Consider the following 26,139-nt stretch of genomic DNA (forward strand, 5'->3'; position numbering starts at 1 on the left):
TGTTAATAATTTACACTCAGATGACGTGAAGCCTTAGTTTTACTTTCACCTCCTCAACAGGCAAGGTAGGTCCATCAGCAAACACTTACCAAACCAGGAGCTGCAGACCACAGTGTCTCTGCCTGGGCATCCTATGGGCTCTGCTTCTCTCATGCCTCCTCAGCAAGAGCTGACAACTGTGATCATGCCCAGGCTCGCAATGCTAACTTATAGCATGTGAGACCATGGGCTGAGCAACACAGCTGGAAAACCACACGGTCTTTTCAGTTCAAAGCCCATTTTGAGGCTGCGGGTGCAGAGAAAGCAGAGTTCAAGGTACTCCATGTTGGTATTCATTAGAAAAGACTATGTGTGGTGGCATCCAGTGTGGAGTCTGGGTAGGACATGCCTGCTGGAAACATGTTTTGGGGTCATTGTCCAGGGGACCACAAGGCATTGAGTGTCTTCCACTTCTAGTGGTTTCTCTGGAACCTGCATTCATCTCCTTTCAAGAAGCTATGGAAAACTCATCATTAGTATTTACCATGGAAACCCCTCTTGATCTTGGTTGTGCATACAGGAAGCAAGGTAAAGGCTTAGGCTGGAAATACAGAAGTTTGAGTTCATTATCCTGCCCCTTTGTATCAGTCTTGTAGGAGGTTTCCAAAGGATAGAAATGATGTAGGGAAGTGATCAACCCTGGGTACCCAGGTGGTTCAAGGGAGTGTGCGCATCATGACTGAGAGCAAGAAGCTCATACATAGCAGACAATATGTGCAAGATTTCTATAGGGGAATGGTTTCTACACTGGAAAATTCAAAACTGAAAGGAGTGGAAAGAGCCAGCTCCCTGGTCAGCAAAGAGAGAGACTCTCTGATTTCAAGAAGAGATAAAGCTTTAAGCACTGTGGCAGAGGGGAACCTCTTTTTCTCCAGGGTAGACTTAGGCTGGAGGCAGCTGTCATGGACAGCTCATAGGAAACAAACTGATGCCCTGTGGCTTACATGTCCAATGCACAGTCCTGAAGCAACCGAGAGTTACGGATCAAAAGCGAAAGTGCTCATTGTTTGCACATAGACTTCGCTGAATACTTCAAATACAGTCACATGTGAATCCAGGGAAAGCAATGAAAGGGAAAAAAGTTCTTCAGGACAATAATTTATTAGGATTAATTTCTTTGCTTTTATTCCTTCTTCCCAATTCTTTGGACTGGAGGGTTGTTAGCAACATTTTAGAAGCTGGATACAAAATCTAAGTTAAACTCATCTCTGTGTAGGGGCCCAGCCTTAGGTTTTTGTTACTCTAGGGTACCATGAAAGCCTGGTTTTGAAGGTTACCCTGGTGCATGGGCCTGGTGACACTCATCCTCTATGATCTGGTGATGCCTCTGACTGCTGCCTGCAGGCCCCTGGTTTCTTACCATGTCCCTATTTGCATAAGAAAAGACTTCCTATTTTAAAACCTTCCCTAACCTACAAATTAGTGCAGATAAATGGCCTCTTGTTGGAACTGGAGTGGTTATCCTACTTCCAACAATAGCACAGTCAATGCCAGATTTTAAGCCCTCATAATGCATATAATTGTGCGATATTATACCAGAGGGGAAATTTGTTCTGTAGTCCAGCTGGTGATTAGCTTTACATTGAGGCATTGGGATTGGATATCCCTTGAAACTTTATCCTGGTTAACGTAACTACAGCTGGTATTTTGTGGTATAACAATTCAACCCTTACTCCTGAGAGCAGTCCTGCTGGGACAGACCTGGAAGTCCTTGCTCAGATTTTACTCAGGCAAAATTCTTGCTACCTTCAGTTAAAGTTTTGACCCAATAAAGTCCAAGTGTGAGTACCAGGAGATGATCCAACAGAATTTCTTTGTTTGTTGGACATGGTTTATTCACTCAAATAAGGATTACAAGACCAAACCCCAAACTAGGCATAAATACCTGTGAGAAATGTAGGAACTGCTAAATTGTATTTTATTAGTAGCTCATCTACATTAATATCCTAACATCACTGACAGAAGCTGCAACACTTCTTTGGAGGTTACTCATAACTCTGCACTTACCTGTTTATTCTCTAGGATTACATTAAACCAATAATTAATGGATGGCTCATAAACAGAACCATACCTATTTATGTCTCTTCTCATCTGAATAACCACTTCTCAATGTGCATGGTCCTATTGTTCCTTCTGTGTCTAATCTCTTTTTGAAACTTATGAACTAAAGTGAATTCAAAGCATTTACTTTGATGGGTATTTGCAAAAGAAGAATTGTTTGTTATGAAGAATTCCCTCATGTGTCACCAGCTTTTGGGTTTTTTTCTTTTCATTTTCATTTTCTTGAAAATAAAATTCAAAATTATTTTTGAAAGTTAAATTGCGCCATTGTTGATGTTTTTTATGCTTAGCCCATTTTAAGAAAAATCTTTTTCCTATAAAAAATCAAACAGCCCAATATTGAACAAAAAAGCATATGAAAACCAATGCCAGCTGAGAGGAAAAAAGATTCTTCCTCAGCTCTCATTCTGACTGTTAAAAAATTATGGCTTAAAAATGCATGTCAAAATTTAGTTTGAAAAATGAAAAATGTCAATTGCGCTTATTTTTTTTCCAAGTGAAAACAGGGCTGAAACTCTTTAAAAGCAAACAGAACAGAAAAAGCTATTCTCTAAGAAAACAGTTAAATGTATTTGTTATGGTTATGTTTATTTCAAAGAGATGTGGTAGCAGTAATCTTCAAAAGGTATTTGGGAATTGCAAACCAATCTCTGTGCTTTTGCTTGTTGCATTTTGTTTCATTTTGAGTGCATTTTTTTATTCTAGAAGAGTATGGTTACAAATGTACTCTTGGACTTCTACACACACTGTATTTTATATATCTCTAACATATGTTTTCCTTTGTCCATTGTAAAATAAATGGTCCTGTTTATTCTTTTTTTACTTATATCTCCTGTAGAAATTCCCTCCCACGCTATTAATTCTTTGAATCATTTTCATTGCAGCATTTGGAACCTTTTAAATGTCTTCTATGTCTTGTTAAACAGGATCAAAAAGGACTCCAGAGCTGTGGATGAGAGTACATCTTCAGCCTTTCCACAACGTAACAGTCGATGTTATGTTCTTTTTTTTTTTTTTTTTTTTTTTTAAGTCTAGCATCTTTGTGCAATGAGCTACCCAAAATAACACCTTCATGCTGAAAATACAACAGAGTTAGGACTGCCAGACTGGTTGGGTCAGACCAAAAGTCACCGTAACCTAATAGTTTTTTGAACAGGAGTAAACAGCAGCTGAGTGGGAAGAGCAGGGAGTGGGGCAGGCTGGAGAGATGCTTCCCCCCTTCACCCTTCCCGCAGCCTGTCTCAAGTTGCAGCTAAGCCATCATTTTTATAGCCACTAATGGCCTATTCTCCACTAATCTGGATAATCCCTTTTTGACCACTTCTATACCTTTGCCTTCCACGAACCTCTTTTGCAATCATTTATGGGACTTGCCCTGTACTGCGTGAAAAACTACATCTTCATTTGCCTTGAACTTGTTGCCTCATGGTTTAATGGGTGCCCCTTGGAGCTGGTACTGTGACAAGCAGCGGTATCATTCCCTGCCTACCCTGGCTGCACCATTTTGGAGTTTATTTTACTCTCTATCCTTTTCTCTTTATCATTTCCTTAAACAGCTGGAAGGTTCGTATAGTCCCAGGAGCTGAATGTCAAAGTAAATCTCTGGTGAGACAGGAAAAAAAAGGGAGAGAAATAAACCTCTGATTTACTGAATGTATTATCATAGAGGTGATTAAATTCTTGAGAGCAAAACCTAATTGGACTTAATTGTGAGTCCAGGTTGCTCTAGTAGAAACATATGTAGAATTTATATATTTGGCTGGTATACTCTGTGGAAGCTATGCTGGCCAATGGAAAAATATAAGGGAACTTGGCAGTGTAAATAATATAATTCATTATAATAAATGTTTTGGATAAATTGATAGGCATTGGGATTCATGTCTAAGTACAGGACTGAAGGCAAAGCTGGGGAAAGTTCTGATATTGAAGCAAGTATCAGAAGATGGAAGAGGAAAACTAAAAAGCTCCTTCTGAATAATTTCCAGTTTACTTTTGTCTCCTGAGAGATCTGTTGCCTACTTGTGCTCTCTGTGAAAGTGCCAGCTGCTTTTACATGAATAGTGTTACCCCTGACACCTGAGGATGGTTTTGAATCACAGACTGTCAGGTATTCCAGGGAGTCGAACCATGCCTGCATGGGCACAGACCTGCGATAGCCGCTACACCGTATTTCCTCAAGCTTTTTGGAATAGATGTTGGTGCCATTTGACTTGTTAAATATTGTGAGATGTATTCAGCAGTTACACTTGTACACAGTCTTGTTGAGAATTTTCACATTAAGAGATACGCCTTTATTCATACTAAATGTTTGAGTAACTGGCAGCCTATGAGCTTTCTTCTATCTCTTTAATATCTGTCCGTCAGTGGTGTATTATAATTTTGAATCAAGCACTAAATTGTCTCTGCAGCCCAAATTTTCCAGCTGTTGCTAAACACTAATTGCCAACTCCTTGAGTAAAATCTTTCTGCTAAATGTGTGCATTACACATTAAAAAACTATCTAAATAGGGCATATCTTAGGTTTTAGTAGGGAGTTGGCTGAAATGTCTCATGATTCCTTTTCAGTCTTCAAGAAAATTATTCAGAAGGAAAGGAAACAAAATATCCTAAAGCAAGAAAGGGAGGATAGGGCCGGTCTGCATTGCAATGAGCTCAGCAGACTCCCTGGGGGAAGCTCAGGAAACTGGTACTATGCTAATTCCCTGCTGGACCCTGCCTCCCGAAGTGATGGAGAGGCACGCAGCTTTCAGCGATGGGAGGAGCACAGCTAAAGAGAAGTGTAAAACTTTCCCGGGCTACCTGAGAGCCTCATGTCAGCAGTACTGGTGCCCAAGTTGATAGGGAAGGGGCAGGTTCATCCAGCTGGAGCATGGAGAAGTGGGCAAACCTCTCCAGAACAGGCGTGGGGTAACAGGATGATGTAATGCATCATGTGGGTAGCTTGAGCCATGCCCTGCACAAGGTGTCTGATGGACTAATATACTTATCTTACCAGTATAAAGCTTGGATGGAATTCAGGCCTCATGGCTGCGCAGGGTCCATGGAGATGAACGGGTGATGTTCTGGGGCTAGGAGGGGGCATACTGCAGTGGGTACTGCTCTTCGAGGCTGTGGCTGAGCCCTTGTGGTCCACAGGGGGACCAGGAAGGGTGGATGCAGCTCCCTGCAAGGCACTCACTGGGTCCCTCCTCCAGGCATGGAGGATGCCCTTGGCAGGCTGGCAGGGAGCTGAAGGTGGGGAATTCATGGTCCTGGCCACGAGTGTTGACTAGGTTCAGGTGGAGAGCAGGTCTCAGGGGCAGGCTCAGGACACTTGCACAGAGGATGCAGAGTCCCCTGAGCTTGTGTAACAGCTCCTCAAGCCTTGTGACCACTTTGGTAGTGCTCAGGTGATTTATCAGTGAGGCACTGGTCTTCGCACACTTCTTCCTCTCCGGCAGGAAAATGATTACCTATCCAGCTATTTGAAACATTAAAAATTTTCATACTAACGGATCTCTGTCTGTTGCCTTCATTATTGTGTGAACCACAACAATTTTGAAGAAACAAGTATTTTCCATCAAGACTATGAATAACACCACTTGGCAAACTATCCATATAACAAAGAAAAAGCCTCCAACTTTATTTAGTGACTTTACATACAATGTGCCTTAATTACTGGCAAGCATGTCAAGAGCCTATTCCCACATGTGTCAACACTTCCTTAATACACTATAATTCATCATGTTAGCATGGCAGAAACAAGGTACTCTACATCTTTACACACATCCTTCTCCAAGTTCTGGTCCTGAACCGAGTATTAAATGAACAGAAAGTCTTCATCTACGAACAAAGAACAGACCACAGCATCGAAACAGTAAGGTCCCCAGAGTCAATCATAGTTATACATCACAGAGCACTTTATCATATTCTTCACAACACTGTCTAAATCCAAGAAGCACTGCTTTATTGTCAGAAGGACATTCACTTAATAACAGCAGTAAATCCAGAAAGGCAGGCTAATTTTAGACAGAAAACTTGGCTAAGAGAGAACCCTATCATTTCCCACTCCTGACATTTTTATTCATTGAGTTCATTTTCATGCTAGTTGTGTGATTAAATGCAGATAGGGATTTATTTCCTTTTAATAAAAAAATACATGATTCTGAAAAAAGCCAAAATTGCAAATAAGGGACCTGATCCTTTTCCCACAGAAATAAACAATAGTTTTGTTGTTGGCTTCAGTGATGACAGCAATTGAATCCATGAATCTCTGTTGGAAGAAAAGGTTAAAATTCCATTTGAAAACTCTTCTTGGACCATACATTAACTCTCTGGCAGTTCTGGAGGCAACCAAGAACCAGCACGATTTCTTTTCTAATCTGCCTGTGTGTGCGTGCAAATGTGTGTGTCGGTATAGGGAGCCATTTCGTAAAGAAGCAAGTGAAAATAAATCTGTCCTCAGTGTGTTGAAGTGAAATGTTTTATTTGCACTTGTAAACCAAAGTGCTTGCTGTATTTTTGCATTGCAGTTTTATTGTCAACAGTGATACAATCTTCCTTCCTTATGCATAGATTCTTGTACAGAGCCAGGAATCTTAGATGAAGGAAAGAGGTACCATACAGTGAAAGTAAATGTGAGAAGTGCTGAGCTTGAAGAACTGGATGTGAGCTCCAGAGAGAGCGTGTATCTTCCCTATTAGTCACTCAACCCAAAGTAACTGCGTTTCAGATGTATTCAGAACAGGATCCAATCCTTTTCTTGGGTAGCAATTGCTTGGGTAGAAATTACTGAGGACCAAATTTTGATCATCCTTTTGCCACTTTAAAACTGTTAGGACTCTACTGAATCAGCTGAGCTATTCCGTAATAACAAACTTAAGAGAGATTTTTGAAAGGTGGTGCTCAGAGAACTGAGTATTTTTAAAAAGGCTTGTATCCTTCCACAGGCAAAATTTAAAAAGATTTTTTTTTTTAATTTTAGGGAAACAATGTAGTTTCCTTCAGTAGTGTACCTTGCCCTGCACTGGGAGTGCAAAAGCAAGTATATTTCTGCTGTAGCTTTCCTGATTGAACAGGCTTTGTGGCAGGAGATAGTACAAGGACTCCTCCACCTACTTTTTCATCTGCACCACAGATGCTTCCTACAGCTTTTCCGTTACTGTATGGTAGCAGGCAGAGCTGGACAAACAGTTCCTAGTAACTCAATGAATTTCACCTCCCCTTTCCTGTTCACAAAGTTTCCATCATCTGACCACAATTTTCTTTCATTTGATCATTACTGAAATTTATTTGGAGTGATTCATCAAATAATTTCTATGAATAATTCTTGGTCTGCAGCTTGTTTGCAATCAGTTGGTCATGAGTATATTGATACTTGAAATCCAAGCTGTTTTGGCTGGATGTAAAGAATGTTCCCTAAACGAGTATGTTTAACATTCAGAATATTTTTTTCCAGCACGATTTCTCTCCATTACAAGTCTCAAACTGACTTTGCACAAATATTCTGCAATACTAATTTTAGGTCATTTTTGTTGAACATTCCTTGCTACAAAGGTAGCAGGTTCAAGTACTCACAAAAAGCAAATGCAAGAGGATTTGCAAACACAGGTCAGTCCAAATTTCTGTCCCACCTGAATGAATATTTTCAGGACCTCATGCAGAAGTGACAAGGTTATGTTGCAGCTTTGGCATCATTCTGCTCCTGATTTATTTCACTATAGTTTTACAATTAATGTGAAAGAATGATAAACTGATTCTGAGCACAGAGATGTAGATGTTTTTCTGGTTTCTGTGCATATATTCATCTGCAGCCTCATTACAGTATGTGCAAAGAGGATGTGTTATCATTGTTTCATGTGTAAAATATTATGAAAACATTGATGCATTTGATCCACAGTAAGGCACACACATAATATAATGTGGTTTGGATCCAAATATGTTTACTGCATCTGCCAGAAATTAAAATGACAGTAGAGCTTGTTTCTTAATGCAATAGTTTAGTTAAACAGGAACATCCAAAGCCTGTCTGACTGTTTCTAAATGAGTCGATATGAGGTTTGGTGGTGGTTGTTTTTTTTTTTTTTTTTCCAGTTGTGTGTTTCAGCAAACAGAGCAACGTGGAAGGATTTTTTAGTGTAAAGATGGGCTTGGATAGGCTTTGTTTGTCTCTCCCTTACAATACCTTTCTGGAAAAAGCTTTCTCAGGATGGTTAGGTGTTTCTTGCACTGTTGAATACAATTGCCAGGAGCCTATTCCTCAAGGCACTGACTGCAGCCAAGTTCTGGTCTGTTCTGTACATGGTAAAGCTATGTTGCTTAGCTTTCAAAATATAAAATAACCTATTCATCTCAAATTTCAAATAATACATTTAATCCTGTTATTGTATTTACCTGCTCACTAGATAACTGTCAAACCAAAGTGTTCCTGTATCGAACAGGTTTATACACCCTTGTATATGACAGAGACAGTAGGGAAGAAATATACTTCCCCCTCACCCTCCTCGTCAGGCTTAACAGAAAAATATGGGCCAAAATTTTTTTCTCCATAGAATTAATCTTTTTTCATTGTGTGTGCTGATAAATGTTATCTGGCAACTCTGTACGAGTTTTCACCAGCAATTGGAAACTGCACACATTAGAAATCTCTACTACAGACTAGCTGGTTACAGCCCTTGCCCCCTGACGAGGATTGTCTGGTCTGATGAGTATGAGCTATTTCATTTCTACTAAAGGAGAAATATTGCTTGTGATTTCTTGGCTAATAGTAGTTTCTTCAAATCAAGTGTGGGTGTTTCCTTACACAAGCCCTAATGATCTACAGAGCTTACCAGGCTGATTCCCATTTACACTAAGGTCAGTGCAAGTAAAGACCTTCAGCTAGGTTATAAATTTTACTTTGAGCCTCTTTATGTTGCTAGAGTTTATAAGGTAACTTTAATGTAACTGAGAACCAGGGACTATTGACTTGAGGTCTATGACAAATTCAGTCCCCCTATATCAGCTGGAGAATAGCCAGGACAGGAACTCATCGCCCTTCTGCACAGTGTTTTGGGGATGGACACTGGTCCTCTCCAGCCTTTCTGCCTCAGGACACAGGTGAGATCTTGGAGCAGTGAGGGGAAAGAGGAGACTCCTCCTAGCTCTCTAGTTATCAGGGATGTGAGAAAGCCTAGTGCAAGCTCCTGATTTGGTGGAGAAGATTTAAGCCTCTCGCAGTGCAAGTGGTTGTGCCGAGGGCCCAGGGTTTATTTCTCCTGCCAAGCTGAGCCTGCAGATGTGAAATGAGCCCTGCAGTCTCCAGGTTAGAAAATCAGACTGTAAATGGAGAAGAGATTCCTGCCACCTCTCTTGTGATGGTGCGGTAGATTGAAATTCAGATTCTTGGTTTGGGACTAGCCTTCAAATCCTTTCTTCAGAAAAGAGCAAATAAATATTTTGAAAAAGAGTGCTGTTCCCTGTTCTACCTCTTATCCAGAAGCACGTGACATATGCAAGAGGCAAACCCACCAATTTTGCTTCCTATGCTGTCTTCACATCTCCGTGTAGCCTGAATATATTAGTTGGGCTGCAGGGATTAGAAGAAACAATCTCACTGCCTCCTGGTCAGGTCATGGATCAAGTGTCTGAATTCCCTCCAAGGAGGTTTGAACTACGCTCAGAAGAGGACATTGAACCCTGTTTATTATAAACATGATAAATATTCTTCCCACTCAGTCTGTGCACGAAGGAGACAGTGGTACAGTTGCAACTGCTGCTTCTTCCACCCACATTTGTGGTGAGATGGATTTATCCAACATGCATGGTACTTGTGGAGAAACCAGCTCTGAACTGCCCCTAGAGCTACCCAAAAGCTCAATGGGATTTCACAGATATGAATTTTGGAGTGAAGCATTGAGGTGACTGTTAATCACCAATGTGTTTCACCATCCCCTTCTCTCCCCAGTGTTTTCATGGCTCTAGCCCAGTGATTTTTTTTTGGTTCATGAAGATGAGCTCATTCATGGCGTGACCAGAAGCAGAAGAGCATCGCCTCTTTTTTGCCCTGGCATTTCCTTCAGGCACAGGAATTTTCTTCTGGACTTTGGTTTTCCAGGTCTCATGTGTAAGGTAACCCATACCAGAGGATGCAGGACCCTTCTTCCTTTACACTGCCTGGCACAAGGCAGGCCAGCAGAAAGAGCCAGTTTCACTCTGTGAGTCACCAAACGGTAACAGACAAACTGCTGTAATTTTGACTTGCTTTATGGAAGCTTTACTTTTCTTATAAATTATACAATGGCATATTAAATAATTACAGTGCAATGAGAATTGTCCAAGTAAGTGCACATTGTGATTCATTATCCCTGGTTTTTATTGTTGTTCTTCACTTCCTTTAATTTGGTAAATCCAGTGATTTGAAATGAGTTTCCAGTTCTTAATGTGAAATAGGGAGGACTTACTGTTCTGTTTGTCAACTTAGTCGTAAACAGTAAAAAAAAACTCTGACCAGCCAAAGTCAGTCAATAGTATAGGTGTTCGGAATCAATTGTCCAACTTCGCTGCAGAGGAAGAAAATGACTTGTGCTGAAATGAAACAAAATATTTATTTTCTGTGTGTGCAAAGCATGTAGCAGCCTACTGTCAAGAGCCAAGAACAGCTTCCCACTGCAGGGAATAAGGCTTCCATTACCATGGCCTGTGCTCTTCCTGTTTGCACCTGTTATATGGGAAACACTTCCCTCTTTCATTTCTGCCCCTTTATCCAAGCCTCAAAGCCTTTGCCTTCCCTAGTGTCCAGAGCACTTGCTCTTTCATTTCTGCTGTTGATTCAGCTTTTATGAAGCCTTGAGGTCTCCTCTTCCATAAGTTTCTAGCTGCCAATTTTGTTGTTCTTTGTCAAGCGCTTGGTTGACTGTTGAGGTTGCAGGTGATGTGGCAGGATGAGGCAAAGATGGAGGTGGGGTGGGTCTTGCAGGTCTGGACCATGATGGAGTCTTTCAGAGGATCTTCTTCATCATGTGAAAGGGCAACAAGATGAATAAAAGGCTCAGGATTGAGTATAGAAAATCCAGAGAGGCATGAAGATGCTTTCCTGGTGTGATTCATGAAGGACATGAGGTGTCCAAATGGCAGCCCTTACATGCCATCTTCTTCCCCAGCACAGTGTCATGCTCCACCCAGCACTTCAAGGGCTCTGGCCAAAGCTTCACAAGGCCTTCAGTGGGTGGCAGCCTCCCTTTTCTGCAGGTAGAGCCCTTTCCCATTTCCAAACTGTGCTTACCAGGCTCATTTGCTGTGACAGTAGCATAGCTGTCTGTGCTGCACTCTGCACATGTGAAGATGGACAGGTTCCTTCAATGCCCTGGGGAGATGGCATGGGACCAATGGAGGCTGCAAGTACCAGGCAAGCCTCCAGGTTCAGGACGCTGCCATATCTGGTGGGACAGGACTCTCCAAGCAGTGTCTCCTCTGAGAAAGGGCAGCATGGAGCTGGATAGAAATGTCTTTTCCGCAGGGCCAGCCCATGCACTGCCACATGGACTGTGTTGGCAAAGCAAGATACAATGCTGTGACTGACTGGGAGACCCTTGATTACTGCAAAGACAGATTTGTGTGAAGTAATGATTAAAAAACCCACAGCAACCAACCAAAACAGAGAAAAAGTTGGTACGAATGAAAGCTACGTTGAAATATATAATGGGTCCACCATGCAAAGTAGTGTCCATCATACCCAGTATGGATCAGATATGTGTTTAATTTGTAGGAAATCTAGTACCCTTACTATTTTTAGCTAGTCTGGGGGACTCTTCCTTGGCATATGGTATTTCCACATTAATTTTTTTTTCAAAGTCACCATAAAACTTTGCCTCATGACAAAGATCCAGAGACTACACCTTTCCCTCTACACAGCCTCACCTTTTTGATGAATCTGAGATCTGTTCATCAGGCAGAACAGGAGGGGTTTCTTTTTCCTCCCAGTAGTTCATCGTGTAGCAATGGGCAGCTAATACTACTGAGAGCAATATCTCCAGCTCAGCAACATGTCTTTCCTCTTGCCATGTGCAGAGGCTGCAAAGCTGCAGATACACCAGGCATGCCAGCACCTTCTGTTTAAAATCTATTTTTCCTTTGGGTTTGGGCCAACAGTTCAAAGCCAATTGCAGTTGTTGGGCCCAGACTGCTATGAAATGGCTTTCTCGGTTAGCGTTTCATACCTTTCCTTGACAGTGGGCTGTACTGGAGTGCATTTCCATGTCCTGGCTCGGGGTTAGACACATTCAGCATGTCATACAAAATGGAGGCTCAAATGTGAGATGGAATTCACAGTTTGAGACTTCTGTATCCCACTGTGTCATGGCATAAATGGTAGTCCTCCAGCTGCCTGGAATGACACACTCGCCACTGGTCTCCCTGCCCTGGTGAGAAAACAGTAAAACTAGATAGGGAGATGGACAATAAAAAAAAAGATTGGATGCATGGAATGACTTCCATATGAAAAGAGACTAAAAATGTTGGGATCATTTAGAGAGGAAATGAAAAAGAAAAATATATGGTAGAGCTATCCAGGCTAGTTAATAGAACTGGGAAGATAAATCAGATGCTCTTCCTTACTATTTTTCCTTACACAAAAAACCCCAGGGGAACACTCAGTGAAACTGAGACAGCAAATTAAAATTTATAAAATCAGTTGCATAACATATATTTAACTTATGAAAGTCATTATTCCGTGATATCATTGCGATCAGGAAGATAGAGGGCATCAAGAAGGTACAGAAATGTCTGTATAGTAGAAACATCTGTGGGATCTTAATTATGAATAAATAAATAGAAAAACCTCATAGCTGCTGTATACTGTGTGCGAGACATGTAAAACCTTCTTCTTGTTTAGATGCATCTGGAGACTGTTTGGTGTCCCTGATCATGCATTGGTAACCATCTGAAGTGAAAGGAAGGTGTCTCAGGAGGATGGAGATGAGGGAGAGTTGCTGGTGCCCCCCTCTCCATGCCAGCTCTTTGAGGATTGCAGCCATCAGCACCTTTCAAAACCATTGGCAGCTGCTGGTCTTTTTGGCAGAGAGACTTATCTTCATCAGGAGGTATGGGAGCTGCTCCACCTGCCTCCCAGGAAAACAGGCAATCGATGTGGTCCACGATTGGGTGGCTAGGACACCTTGATGGGAGTGGGTGATATGGAGTCTGAGCACCCTAAGACAAGGGAACTTACCTCTCTCTTGCTCTTCAAGGAAATCACAGGCTAACTACTGAGCTGTTAGGTATAAGACTTCAACCACCACCCCTGCTAATAACAGTGTCTCAAGCTTTCAAGACCGTCAGGGAACTTTAGGTGTGCTTTGAACATGTTTACTGGATCCAGCCTCCATGAACTGAGGCACGAGCCATGAATCTCACAGTCTTTGGCAGAGATGGAGAAAAAGTATTTGGCTCAGCCAGTATCATGGTTCCATTGGGCATGCTTTGTAGCAGAAATGTTGACGCCAAACTAAGCTTTCCTGTCCAAACTCAAGCACTTACAGACTCTCATGCATCTAAAGGATTAAGCAAATCCTTTGTGGATCACATATTTGGACATGGGTGACTAAATTCTGCCTAAACTGCTTGAGAAGTTGGTTTGTGCACATTGTAATTTTGCAGTTCCTTCCAACTGACCCTTTGGTGTTATATTGGTGATAATTACCTCTCTGTCTTTGACTGTCTGTCTCAAAGGGCACTCAGTAGCATAACTTTGCACAACTGGTAGAAACCATCTTCTCTCTAAAAACACCTCACCGATTAACATAGTGAAATTCAGAGCAATTGTTCACATCCAGATTTAGTTCTGAATTTTGCTGCCTTCCCTTCAGAACTAATGAACAGCTCCTGTACTTCATCTGATTTTAGCTCACCATTTCAGCTAGTGGGATGCAAGATGTTATTTCTTTCTATCAGCTTTACCTTGTTTCCATGAAAGAGTTAAGTGCACAAGAGTGTTAAATATCTTGGAAAAGACACATCCAACGCCACTGAGTGCTCACAACAGCTCAAATGTAAACCAAGCATTTTGTCTAAATGTGTACCTTTTGCAGCTAGAAGATAAATATTCTGACCCTGAGAGGAAAGAGGAATGAGTTTTCTACCATTGACAAAGAATTGAAGAGCTATGTAGGTAGAGACAGTTATTACAGTCCTGCTGCTCAGCCACTGTGCTCCCCACAGAAAAGCCACGCAGCTGTTCTGCTATTTTTCATTAGAGACTGACTCCTTTTCTAGCTGGTTGTGCCCTAGGGGAGCTCCTCCAGGAGCTTTGCCAGCTACAGCAAGATTTGGGAGGGCCAGGGCCAGCTCCTCATCAGGAGCAGGCAGGAGGCAAAGACTACCTGTTGCAAAGAAATATGAAAAGCAGTGAAACATCCACAGCAAGATTCATCCTGGCTAGCTGCTGATGTCAAGTGTAGAGACGTCCACACCTGTGTTAGTCATCTAGCTCCCCTGAGAACCCATGGAGATCTATTTAAGACATTCCCCATTGGAGCAAGATGAAGCGTGTCCAAAAGTGTCTGTTTCTTCCCTCCACTCCAGTGCCAAACGCGCTGTTGTAACTAGGTCAGACATAGACATCTACATCCAACCAATCCCATCCTCAGCAGGCACTTGCTGAAGATGAAGTGGGTAGATGCTTGCCCCTTTTCTGAGGCTGGCTGGACTCACAGAACTTGCTCTCACTCCATGCAATGTGCTGCTGCCCCAGAGAGGGAGAGCAGCCATCCTTAGCCCATTCACTTTGCTCCCTGCTACTTGTGCCAGAAGGGTGGTGGCACATCTGCATCTCTCCCCAGTCACATCTGGTTAAGGTGTGGTAACAGATCCTCCATACAAGGCTCCTCCTGAGGGCTACAAGGGGAAAACTCTGCTGCAGCATTTCAAGTAAGGGTGGCCAGCAAGAGACACTTTTTCCTTTCGTTTTGTTTTCACCCACATGGCATGTAGCTGCTTACAGAACGAGATCTGGATGTCTAGGATTTACACATGCTTGCATGTGTTGTGTGCACACACATATAGATGTGTGTCTGTATGTGGTTTATTGAGAATTAAAAATGCGTCTTTTTGCCTCAGACAGTGCTTCCAGTGCTTGCCTTTTCAGTTGGGGGGACTGTGTTTTTAATCTTGCTAATACAAAGAAAACAATGGACCTCTTTCTCTGCTAGCTGTAAAGGGTCATAAGTAAAATGAGTTTTGGCAGACTTGTTCCAACTAGACATACAACCACATGCAAAAATGACTCTAAATTTAGCATGTCATTTGTCAGAGTTAACCCTTCCCTTCCTCAAAAAAAAAAAAAAAAAAAAAAAAAAAGCTTATTTGCTATCTTCTTGTAGTCTGTATTTGCAAATGGGTCTTGTCTTGCAGGAATTTATAATGGTCTTTTCTTGTGTAAGCCTTTATTTCTCTTCAGGGTAATGACAAATGCAAGTTTATCTGCTTGGGAACAGGAAACTACTTTCATATAAGAACGGGTACACTTAAAACCAAGGAAAGTGTTTTCCTCTTATGTTTTGGATGCGAGTGGGATGGTCTTGCTTTTTTATATGGATCTAAAAAACTGTTGGACTCAACCCTGTGTATTTCTGCAAGTCTTGGTCATCAGCATGAAAGTAGTTTAATGGAATAAGGTTACTGCTGTGAGAAATCACTGAATTTAAGTCAGTCCAGAAGTCTTTGAGAAATATTATATTGCACCTGAGACTTTATGCACACAGCCATTGGTGTAATACCTGTTACAGCAGGAGAAACAGGAACTGACCTTCATCTGCAGCTATTTCCAGCAGGAAAAGAAACACTGAAAATGTCCCAGTCCATTTTCCAGCCTGTGAGGTTTCTGACCTTAGTGTGTGTTTTTTTATATGGTTATCAAAGACAAAGAAGCAAGGCCTTCAGGGCAAGATGAAGTTCACATAAATCCTTGATTTAAGCTAAGAAATCAATGTCTATAGAGCAGTGCCAGTAATTATGTTGGGCAAGGCAAATGGTTTGGATGTATGAGAGGAAGTGGGAACTTACCCAGTTTGAAGTTCATTTCTTGGAAAAGTTGCTCTGAACTGGTCTGATTCTGTCTTTCTCCCTCTTACTCTCTTTTCCCTCCCCCAACCAAGAGAATACTGTTCCCAGAAATCCCAGAGGACATTCCTAATTGAAAGCAATGATCATGAGTCATTCCTGTATATTAAGTGAAATACTGTTGCATGCCTCCCAAGGGATAAAGTGATTAAACTCACTAGAGAAGGGCCCAGGAACTTCTGTTGTCCCTGCAAACCTTGTAATGAAAAATCAAGAAGATAAGCTGGGGGTACAGTGTCTTCTTTCAAAACACATCTCTCTCTGAACTACTAGAGCCCACATACAGAGAGACAGAAAATGGATTGCATTTCTTGACAGTTTAAGATTCAGATTTTGTCAACTGAGTCTGTTCTTCTGAGCAAACTGTATGCTACACTGTCCTGTTGTCTGGGATATAATGGAATATAATGTTAGCTTCGGACAGTGGTTATTGAGCCAGTGCCAGCCTCACTAATGAGCATGTGGTTTCAATAATAATATGGCTACTTGTAAGATGGCTGGCCACAAGCCAAGCACTTAATATGGAGGGGGCAACAGATGTAAAAAAGTACCATCCCTGACATGATTGCATTTCCAAAAATTCTCTGGCAAAAAAGTTAAGACTCAGCAAATCAGGATAATGAAGAATCTCCCCATATCAGGAAAGGATGAAGCTCTGACAAATGAGTAGAAGCCCTACAGGCTTTGTGCACATATGGTCAAAAATAATATAAGAACAGGGGTGATAAAGGAACTGATAATCATTTGTGGAAAAAATTCAGCTGGTAACGGAAGGTGCTGGATAGTTAGATTCCTTCCCTTCCCTTCCCTTCCCTTCCCTTCCCTTCCCTTCCCTTCCCTTCCCTTCCCTTCCCTTCCCTTCCCTTCCCTTCCCTTCCCTTCCCTTCCCTTCCCTTCCCTTCCCTTCCCTTCCCTTCCCTTCCCTTCCCTTCCCTTCCCTTCCCTTCCCTTCCCTTCCCTTCCCTTCCCTTCCCTTCCCTTCCCTTCCCTTCCCTTCCCTTCCCTTCCCTTCCCTTCCCTTCCCTTCCCTTTTCTTTCTTTCTCTTTTTTCCTTATTTTTCTTTGTAATTTTATTTTCTTTTTCTTTTTTTCTTTTTTTGTTCTTGTTCTTTTTTATTTTTCTTTTTCCATTTTCCTTTTTCTTTATCTTTTTAATTTTTCCTTTCTTCTTTTTCTTTTTCTTTTTCTTTTTCTTTTTCTTTTTCTTTTTCTTTTTCTTTTTCTTTTTCTTTTTCTTTTCCTTTTCCTTTTTCTTTTTCTTTTTCTTTTTCTTTTTCTTTTTCTTTTTCTTTTTCTTTTTCTTTTTCTTTTCCTTTTCCTTTTCCTTTTTCTTTTTCTTTTTCTTTTTCTTTTTCTTTTTCTTTTTCTTTTTCTTTTTCTTTTTCTTTTTCTTTTTCTTTTTCTTTTTCTTTTTTCTTTTTCTTTTCCTTAAACATTTTGACATTCCAGACTTGGACCTAAAAGTCCAAGTGCATCAAGACAGTGAAATGAATTACAGTTTAATAATATTCCCACCACACAGACAAAATGGATTCAATTACATAATGGTAGCATTAAATGTTATTAAGAAGGGGATCCAGAGTCTTGAGGCCAGACTTTCAGAAAATCATGATAAGCTGCTTAAAACAGCTGAAATAGCACATTTATAGGTTTTCCAGCCATAGGTTTGCTGAGGGGAGGGAGCACAGGGAAGGAGTCATTACGTTTGCTCAGAGGCTCTGGTGTGCTAATCTGTTATCGAGGATTTAGTGTGTAGAAAAGCAGTGCCAGAAAGTTTCCAATTTGATTACTACATGTTAACCTGCATGGTTTGGGGATGCTTTCTGGAGCGGCTGCCATTACAGGAGAGTGGTGAGGGAGGGGTCTGGACAGAAATGCTGGCTCCCAGGCTCCAGCCACGGCGCCAAGGGATGGCCAAGCCAGCCAAGAGCTGGGTGCTGCTGGCAGAGAGGTGGCGGAAGCAGCCCTGCCCTATGCGAAGCTGCCCCAAACCCTCCCTGCTCAGTCACCCATGGGCTCTCAGGTGGCATGAAGGTGCTGAGCTGCTTTCACACAACCAGACACCTCTGCCCAGGGCTGCTGGGGAATCCTCTGGGTGGATAAGACACCACTGAAACATGTGGCACACTGTGCAGCTCTCCCAGAATGGGGCAGGCAAAGGGAAAACATTGTTTTCTCCTACAAAACCCCCAAAAGAATTTTCTGTTCTTGATATTTAGGATTACAGTTATGGACAACATTTCATGATCCCTTAACCACATTTTTTTCCCTACCTGCGGAAAAGGAAGACTTCATTTTAAAAAATGGTAGGAAAGAAGCAAATAATCATCTCACTTGTTTTTCACTGCTTTTCCATTTTTTCATTTGAAAAATTGGAGAGAATTTGAAAAGAAGAGAAACCAGAAGAAAGAGCGGTCAGAACACAAAGGAGTTAAAAACTAAAATAGAAGGATGAACTTTTCTGATCGCTAGCACACAAATTGATTGTTATTTTCACATAAAGGAATTTTTAGTTCACTTCACAACAGTGGTAAGACATAAATGTTCACCCTGAACTTTATAGCTGATGATATTGACAGGATTTCATAGCAATTTTCAGTTTCTATAGCTAATATGTTTCTGTGACTGTTCTGAAACTTCAATTATTTTAGACAATTCTGGTATAAAGTGTTCCAAATGCTCCAAACTGCTTACTCTCTTGAGGATGTCTCCCCAAATATTTCCCCAAATTTGGATGCGCTAACTGAAACTGGGTTGTTGTATACTACTTACCAGGGAATGTTTCTTTGTGAAAGCTGCTTGGACTAGAATAATGTTGCATGCCAGAGTTGGGAGACATTTCAAGCCCTGTTGAGTGGCCAGCACTTTCGTCAGGGTGCTTGCTGATTCACGGTCTCATGATAAATGGTTTGTGACCAGGAAACAGCATACATCCATTGGTGGTAGGGAAGACAGCATTTCACTTCTGTGCTTCTTCTAACAAAATGTCCATGGGCACTTCAGGACATCACTGATCAAATATTCATACCCTGCAGCAGTGGTCTGGAGGCTTATCTGAGAAAAGCTCTGAGGTTTCCGAGTCCTGAACTGTCCTGTGCCACATGGTACCTGGGATGATGCACATACCCTGGCGCTGCCTGCTGAAAAACCAGTTGTGTGAGGCTCCCTCTGCCCTTGATGGAAGAGGAGAGAGGCAGAGGGACCTCTACACAGGGTGTTTCATCTCAAACTCAGTAACTGTCTAAGGGAGAGGGGATGAATTGCCCTATGAAGGTGCTAGTTCTCATGTGTTTTTATTGTGGAGGGGGCTAAATATCTAGCTGCCAAGTGAATAGGTTGTTGAAGTTAAATGAGATGTACCTCAGCCATACCATGGGCTGTTGGCAGTGTTGGGTCCTTTACATCCTGCCAATCTGAAAGTGCTCTGCAATTGTCATATAGCTTCACTTCCAATGAATTGATATTGCAGATTCTTATTTTGGCTGCAGTGCATTAACTGTATAAACAGTCGAGTAAACTGGGCACCACAAAAGCTTGCTGGCTGGTTGCTGCATGCCCCCTAGGCAATAAAAACATGTGCAAAGAACAAAGAACTGCACAAATCGACTGCAGATATGACCACACACGTTAAGATGTAATACGTCATTGAGACAGGAGAAAAAGCCTTTGTAGCAACCAGCACTGGGTGGAACTGGCTAATCCCATTAAAGAGCACCAAAACGCATTGATAAAGGGCCAGCTTTTGTGCTCTTGCTTACAGGGGGGAAAACCTATTGACCTCAAAGAAAAGAAGCCAAGAGCAGAACCTGGCACAGCGCGAGTCCCCGTCCTTGCCTGCAGAGATGGCAGTATGTGCAGTAAGTGGCAGGGCTGACATGAAAGCATGTGTGGCACCGGTTTCTCCGAGCACCCTGCTGTCTGAGGGACAGAAGGCTGGAGGAAGCTTATAAATCTACTCACGCCAGGATGTTACGGCATGTAAACGTGTGGATTTCAGAGGAAAGACAATGAGAGCTGCATAGATAGTGCAGTTCTTGGGAAACTGACTGCTCCAAGCTTTGATCCTCAGAGTCTGCAGGCTCTCCCAGGCATCCCCATATTTCAGCACAGTGTGAAGCTCTGGTTGCTCTTTGCTTGGACGCCTGGATGAGAAACTGGGGAACACTGAAGGCAAGGTGCTTGTTTGAACGATCTATGAAGGAGGTGCTGACCCTGTTCCCAGCCAAGGCAAGCATCCAGGGATCTCCAGGAGGTACTGTGCTGATACCTTGTTTTCTGGCTGAAAGGAGGTTGCCACCTCTGTTCTTGTAAGTGATCATGCAAAAAAATAAAGAGACTGAACTAACATGAATAGCTCCTGTTGTACCCTTTTGTACTCTTTTGGACTTTATATCAGTGATGATTTGTCTTATACAGACTTGCTTCCTTTGACTACGAATGCCCTGACCCCATGGCAACAGCCCCGTCTTATCCCAGCTCCCCTCCAGCCAAAAGGCACCATGTAGCTGAGTGTACATTTGTAGCCTGTGTGCTCACTTGCCAGCCAGAAAGGCTGTGCTGGCTGCCCAGGTGGTCCCTGCCAAATATAACAGCTGAATTTGGCATGTCCTTCCCTCACCGGGGTCACAAACTCGGGTCTATCTTCTCTTCCCTCACTTAATGTTAGTTGAAACTGGAATCAAAATTTATTAGGGTGTGTGTACTGAGAGGAAGGGTAGGCTAAAAGGCAGACAAGCAGGCAGTGCAATTGCAGGATTTTTATTTCCTAAGCTAAAATTAACCAAAGCTTACACAAACTTTGGTTTGGGGTGAGCCTTGGTTCAGGGAGCAAACCCTGGTGTCAGGCTATGGGAAATGGTCCAGGGGATGAGATGGGATGAGAGGAGAGAGCTCTCCTCCACCCAGGGATCCTTCTCGCCGCTTCATTCCAAGGCTATAGCCTTGGGGTGACAGGAGAGGAGGCTCCCTCTGTTGTGTTTGTCCTGTGAGGCGCAGTCAGGGATCCTTCCCACTTCCTAAGGGAGCCACAACACTCTCCAGCCCTGCCTGGGCTGGGCACCCTAGGGAGCCAACATGCCCGGTGATATGCTCAGCCTTGCTCAAGTGCCTACTAATGGCAGGCACCAGCCTTTCCCAGTCTCCTGTCTCAGGCCACGGTTTGTTTGTGAGATCGTTTGCCTATGTGAAAGGTTTAAAAAGTTTATGTCTGTCTAGTTCTGTTTAGTTAGTGAAAAAAAAAAGAAAAGAAAAGAAAAGTAATTCTTGAATTCTTGGTTCTTTCCAGATTGGCCCGTTCCTGTATACAAGAAGTTTAAAATAAAGGCAGGGAATGCATCTCTGCTTTTACAATTCTATCTGGGGACATTTGCCACATATAGTTACATGTATTTAATTTTGAATGAGCTCTTTGCAGTTCACCTCTAAGCAGATGTTCGTCTACACCTGAAAACATGAGAAGGGCTCAGAGCTGGCTCAGCCAGGGGAGGAGAGGCCAATCAACTTACAAGTGAATTTTTACAGGGAATATATTTTTAGACTAAGAATTTTAAAACTTGTGTATGTCTGTGAATCTGGTTGTGCATGAGGCTTTCTTTTTGTCTATGTCCCAGCCCTGCTCCCTCCTTTCCTCCTTCTGCCTGTTTCCTACCTCTCCCCTTCCCCATCCTGCCTCAGAAAATTAGCTTTCATTGGGCTTTTATAGCTGCACTTTTAAGTCAGTCAAGGTTATTTTCTGGTGCTTAAATTCCTAGTTAACATGTCATGGTGCCATTCAGTGCTGGAAATGATGTAATTTATTGGGTAGCTGGTCAATTGCACAAATAGCTGGAAAAACAAGTTTAGCTTGATATAAATAACAAGACACAACAGTATATACAGTACAACACCTTGCCTCCTGCTGCAAATCTCCTGACTTCTGTTATTCTGGTTTCAGCACGCCTAGCTGCCTCCTTACATTCACTACTATGAAATAAGATAATTATAGCACAAGTAAATATTACCCAATCAATCTACTGTAACAACTGTTAAAACAAGCCATCTTATAAATTTTGCTAACAAAATATGCCTCAACCCAATATACACAGAAGGTAAGTTTCTCTGACCTTGAAACAAATTCCAAGAGCAAAGAACATTACATGCATAATGAACATCCAGTGATGAGAAGCAGAGTTGGGGTCCAGCCCTGTTTCCTCTGACCCCCTGAAATCTCCTCAAGCTCAGTGGCAGAAGGATGGTGTGTTTTGGGACAGCTTCTCTCTTCAGGTACAGTGTAAGTCCTCTGAAATCACAGATTACCTTCTTCCCTTAAGTCCAGTGGCTGAGCTCGGACAAACTAACACTCCTTTTCCCTGCACAACATCAGGGTCCAGTTCTTATGGGTGTGACGGCTGCACACGCCAGCAGTTTGGTACAAGGAAACCATAAAGCCTCTTCAAAAACCAGAGTATCCCTACCAAATCCATTTAAAAAGAAAAAACCTCAAACAACCAAACACCAGCAGAGATCAGAATAAGTTACTCAGTGGTAAGTTGCTCACGTTTCTGTGCAGAAAGTACTGCATGAGCTCATAACATTGTGTACTGCAGAAGACTGCTCAAATTAGGGGCAAACTTCTGGACCAACTGCAGCAGCAGGCCTGTTTGGAAATGCTACTGGATTTAAGATTCAAATCCAGGCACTGCTCTGTAGGTTTACCTAACTGACTCATGATGAGAAGACAGTTTCTGTTGGGGTGGGGAGAGAGGAGGAAAAGAAGCCAAAATGCCTGATTGTGAAGATTAATGCCTTTTAAAACAAAATAAAGATGTTCTGAATCTGTGTGTGGCAGAGAGGGGTCTCAAGGGGGAAGCTAATTATGATATACTGCTTGAATACCATTATGCACTAATTACTGAAAAAAAGATGATGGATTCAAAAACCTTTGTATTACTAAATGCAAGCAGACTAAGGCCAGTGTTGGCAGCTTTTGAAAACCCCACTGCAAGAAGCAGCCAGATCATGCATTGCCTGGACATCTCTCAACAAGCACGTGCTGGATTTCCCACACAAAAGGTGAAGTATGGCCATCTAACCTCTGCCAAATCCAGGTGTCAGAGCGGGTTGGTTGTTCTGGCCAGACCTTGCGTGGGATGTAAGTTGGGAAGGATGGCATGCACCGTTTGTACAACTGGTCTGCGAGCTGCCAGGAGTGCATGGTCTGGACTTGCAGGAAAGGAGAGCTGTTTCCTGGTTGATACCACTCAGAAATATTGCCTTAGATTTATCTCTTAAGGTCCCTCTAAAGGAAGGACTTGAGGTATGGTGGTAGCCACCTAGGACTCCTCAGGACTCAGTGGAGAAAGGTCTCAGAAAGTGATCTGGGGTCCAGGGTAGGCTGAAACATCTTTCTAAAAAGCTGAGTAAATTTGGTGTCCTTCCCTCTGCCTGGGAAAGCACCCTGGGGACAGTGGCAGGGTAGGCCTGGGCTGACATAGCGTGGCTAAAACCCCTGTAAAATGCACCCTCCATTTCATATGTGTTATGTGGAGGAGGAGTGGGGTGGGCTGGAGGAAATGGAAATATTGCATTTGTGCCTGTAGTAGCTGAGAAGCACAGCTTACTAGCTCTGGTATGCTCCATGCTGCACCTTGTCTACCAGTCCCTGGACCTCTCAGCTGGCGCCATATGTCTGCTGGGAAACCAGATGCATGTGCTGCCTCTCACAGGGGTTTTGTACTTCCCTAAGAATAAGGTCTGGCTCATGTTGCTGTCTCTCTACTGTGGTAAACTAAATGTCCTTATGACCATTTGTTGTCATAGAATGGCCCATTTCCTTACCTACCTTTGGACTGTTTCACCTGCCAAAAAGGGACACCTGCCAAGATTTCCCACCTGAACAGCCCCTTGCTCATCTTAACCCATGAATCATGCCTGGAAACTGAGTGGGAGAGTACTAGTTGGCATGGGACAAAAGCCATGTCCCAAATTTTTCATGCCCCGTGTCTGTAGCAGACTTCCCAAGGTCCCTAAAACTTGTCCAAGGTCTGACTGACCTGAAAAATTTCTCAAGGTCCATCCTAGCAGCTGAGCAGAACGGACAGTTGACCTCCAGGCATAGGCACTGTTTATTACACTAACTCCTTGGTGGCCTTATGGTCCTGTTCTCCTTGACATGGAGTGACCAGAGAGTAAGGCTTCAAGCATATGGGATGCAAAAAATGCAGAGAACAAGCTGCATTTGCTTGCTGGGGAGTGACTTCCCCTGGGATCCAGTCAAATCTGCTCCTTCTGGTAAATCTTAAAAACCATAGATGAATGTTGAAGAACATACAGAAGATGTCTGGAAATGGAGTCCATGACCTGGTGATCTCCTTGGGTCAGAAAGCAAACCCGCTTTTCCATTACCTTTGATACGTTGTCGGCTAAAAGAGGAGGATGTACTTTCTGTCTCTCCAAGGAGACACTTCTGGTTTGCTTGTGCCAGCCATAACCATCTGGCCCATAAAGCTGAATGGAATTCATTGTCTGACATATGTCTTTTGTTGTTGCTTTTTGCTGAAAGTCTGGCTTTCTCATCAAGTGAGAATTTTTTTGCAGGAAAATTCTCAAGTCTTTTTTTACTCCTGCTTTTTTGGACAAAAGTTTGAATTTTTTGAAAGAAATTTTGAATAAAACCAAAGTATTTTTGTGGGTTTGTGTTTTTGGTTTTTTTGGGGCGTTGTTTTTTGGCTTTTTTTCCCCCCATTTTCATGAGAACAAGCATTGCTCACCTCAAGTGAGGGGCTGACCATTCACCTAGAGAGGAACAATCCCAGGTGCCAGGATACTCAACGGACACCCTGCTGGAAAGCAACTTGGCAGAAAAGCACCTGGGGCTCCTGGTGGACACCAAGTTGACCATAAGCCAACAATGTTCCATTGTAGCCAAGGTGGTGAATGGGATCATGGGCTACGTTAGAAAGAGTGCTGCCAGTAGGTCAAGGGAGATGATCCTTCCTATCTACTCAGCCCTGGTGAGGCCACACCTGGAGTGCTGTGTCCAGTCTCGGGCTCCTCAGCACAAGAGAGATGTGGACATACTGGAGAGAGTCCAACAAAGGGCCACAAAGATGATTAAGGGACAGGAGCACTTCTCCTATGAGGAAAGGCGGGAAGAGCTGGGACTGTTCAGCCTGGAGAAGGCTCAGGGGGATTTTATTAATGTATGTAAATACCTGAAGGGAGAACGCAAAGAAGATGAGGTCAGACTCCTTCCAGTGGTGCCCAGTGTCAGGACCAGAGGCAACGGACATAAACTGAAACACAGGAGGTTCTCTCTGAACATCAGGAAACACTTTTTTACTGTGAGGGTGACTGAGCAACTGCAGAGGTTGCCCAGAGAGGTTGCAGAGTCTCTTGGAGATATTGAAAAGTTGACTGGATGTGGTCCTATGCAGCCTGCTGTAAGTGGCCCTGCATTAGCAGAGGCTTGGACCAGATGATCTCCCAAGATCCTTTCCAATCTCAACCCTTTGGTGACGCTGTGATACCAAAAGCCTACTGGGAGATAACACAGCAGTTCTATAGGAAACTAAAGCAGCTGTAGTCTTGCCTGTGATCTCCACAGGAAGCAGTCCTTGAAGTCAGCTGTTCCCACAGTGATACATGGATTTAATTTTTTGAGAGAAGTACTTAGAGTAGACAGGAGATGGAGACCTGGGAGTGAAGGTGATGTGGGAGGCACCTTGAGCTGGGTCTGAAAGGACGGAAGGGGCTCCCAGGAGAAAAGCAGTTGCATTGGCAGAGGCAGAGCCTGCTAGACAGTGTAGACAGGGCAGCATGGGAAGGCAGCTGCGCTACTCCTGTTGGAAGTGCTGGCATGTTTGGTGCTGCCTTGTGTCCTGCCATGGGACCAGCTTTCTCCAAACTCATATCACCCCAGGGTGAATGTGCAGACCCAACTGCATCCAGCCAGAAATGGAACAGGCTTTGCTGGTTTTAAAATGTGAA

This window comes from Falco peregrinus, chromosome 4, assembly GCF_023634155.1.
Source record: "Falco peregrinus isolate bFalPer1 chromosome 4, bFalPer1.pri, whole genome shotgun sequence".
NCBI lineage: Eukaryota > Metazoa > Chordata > Aves > Falconiformes > Falconidae > Falco > Falco peregrinus.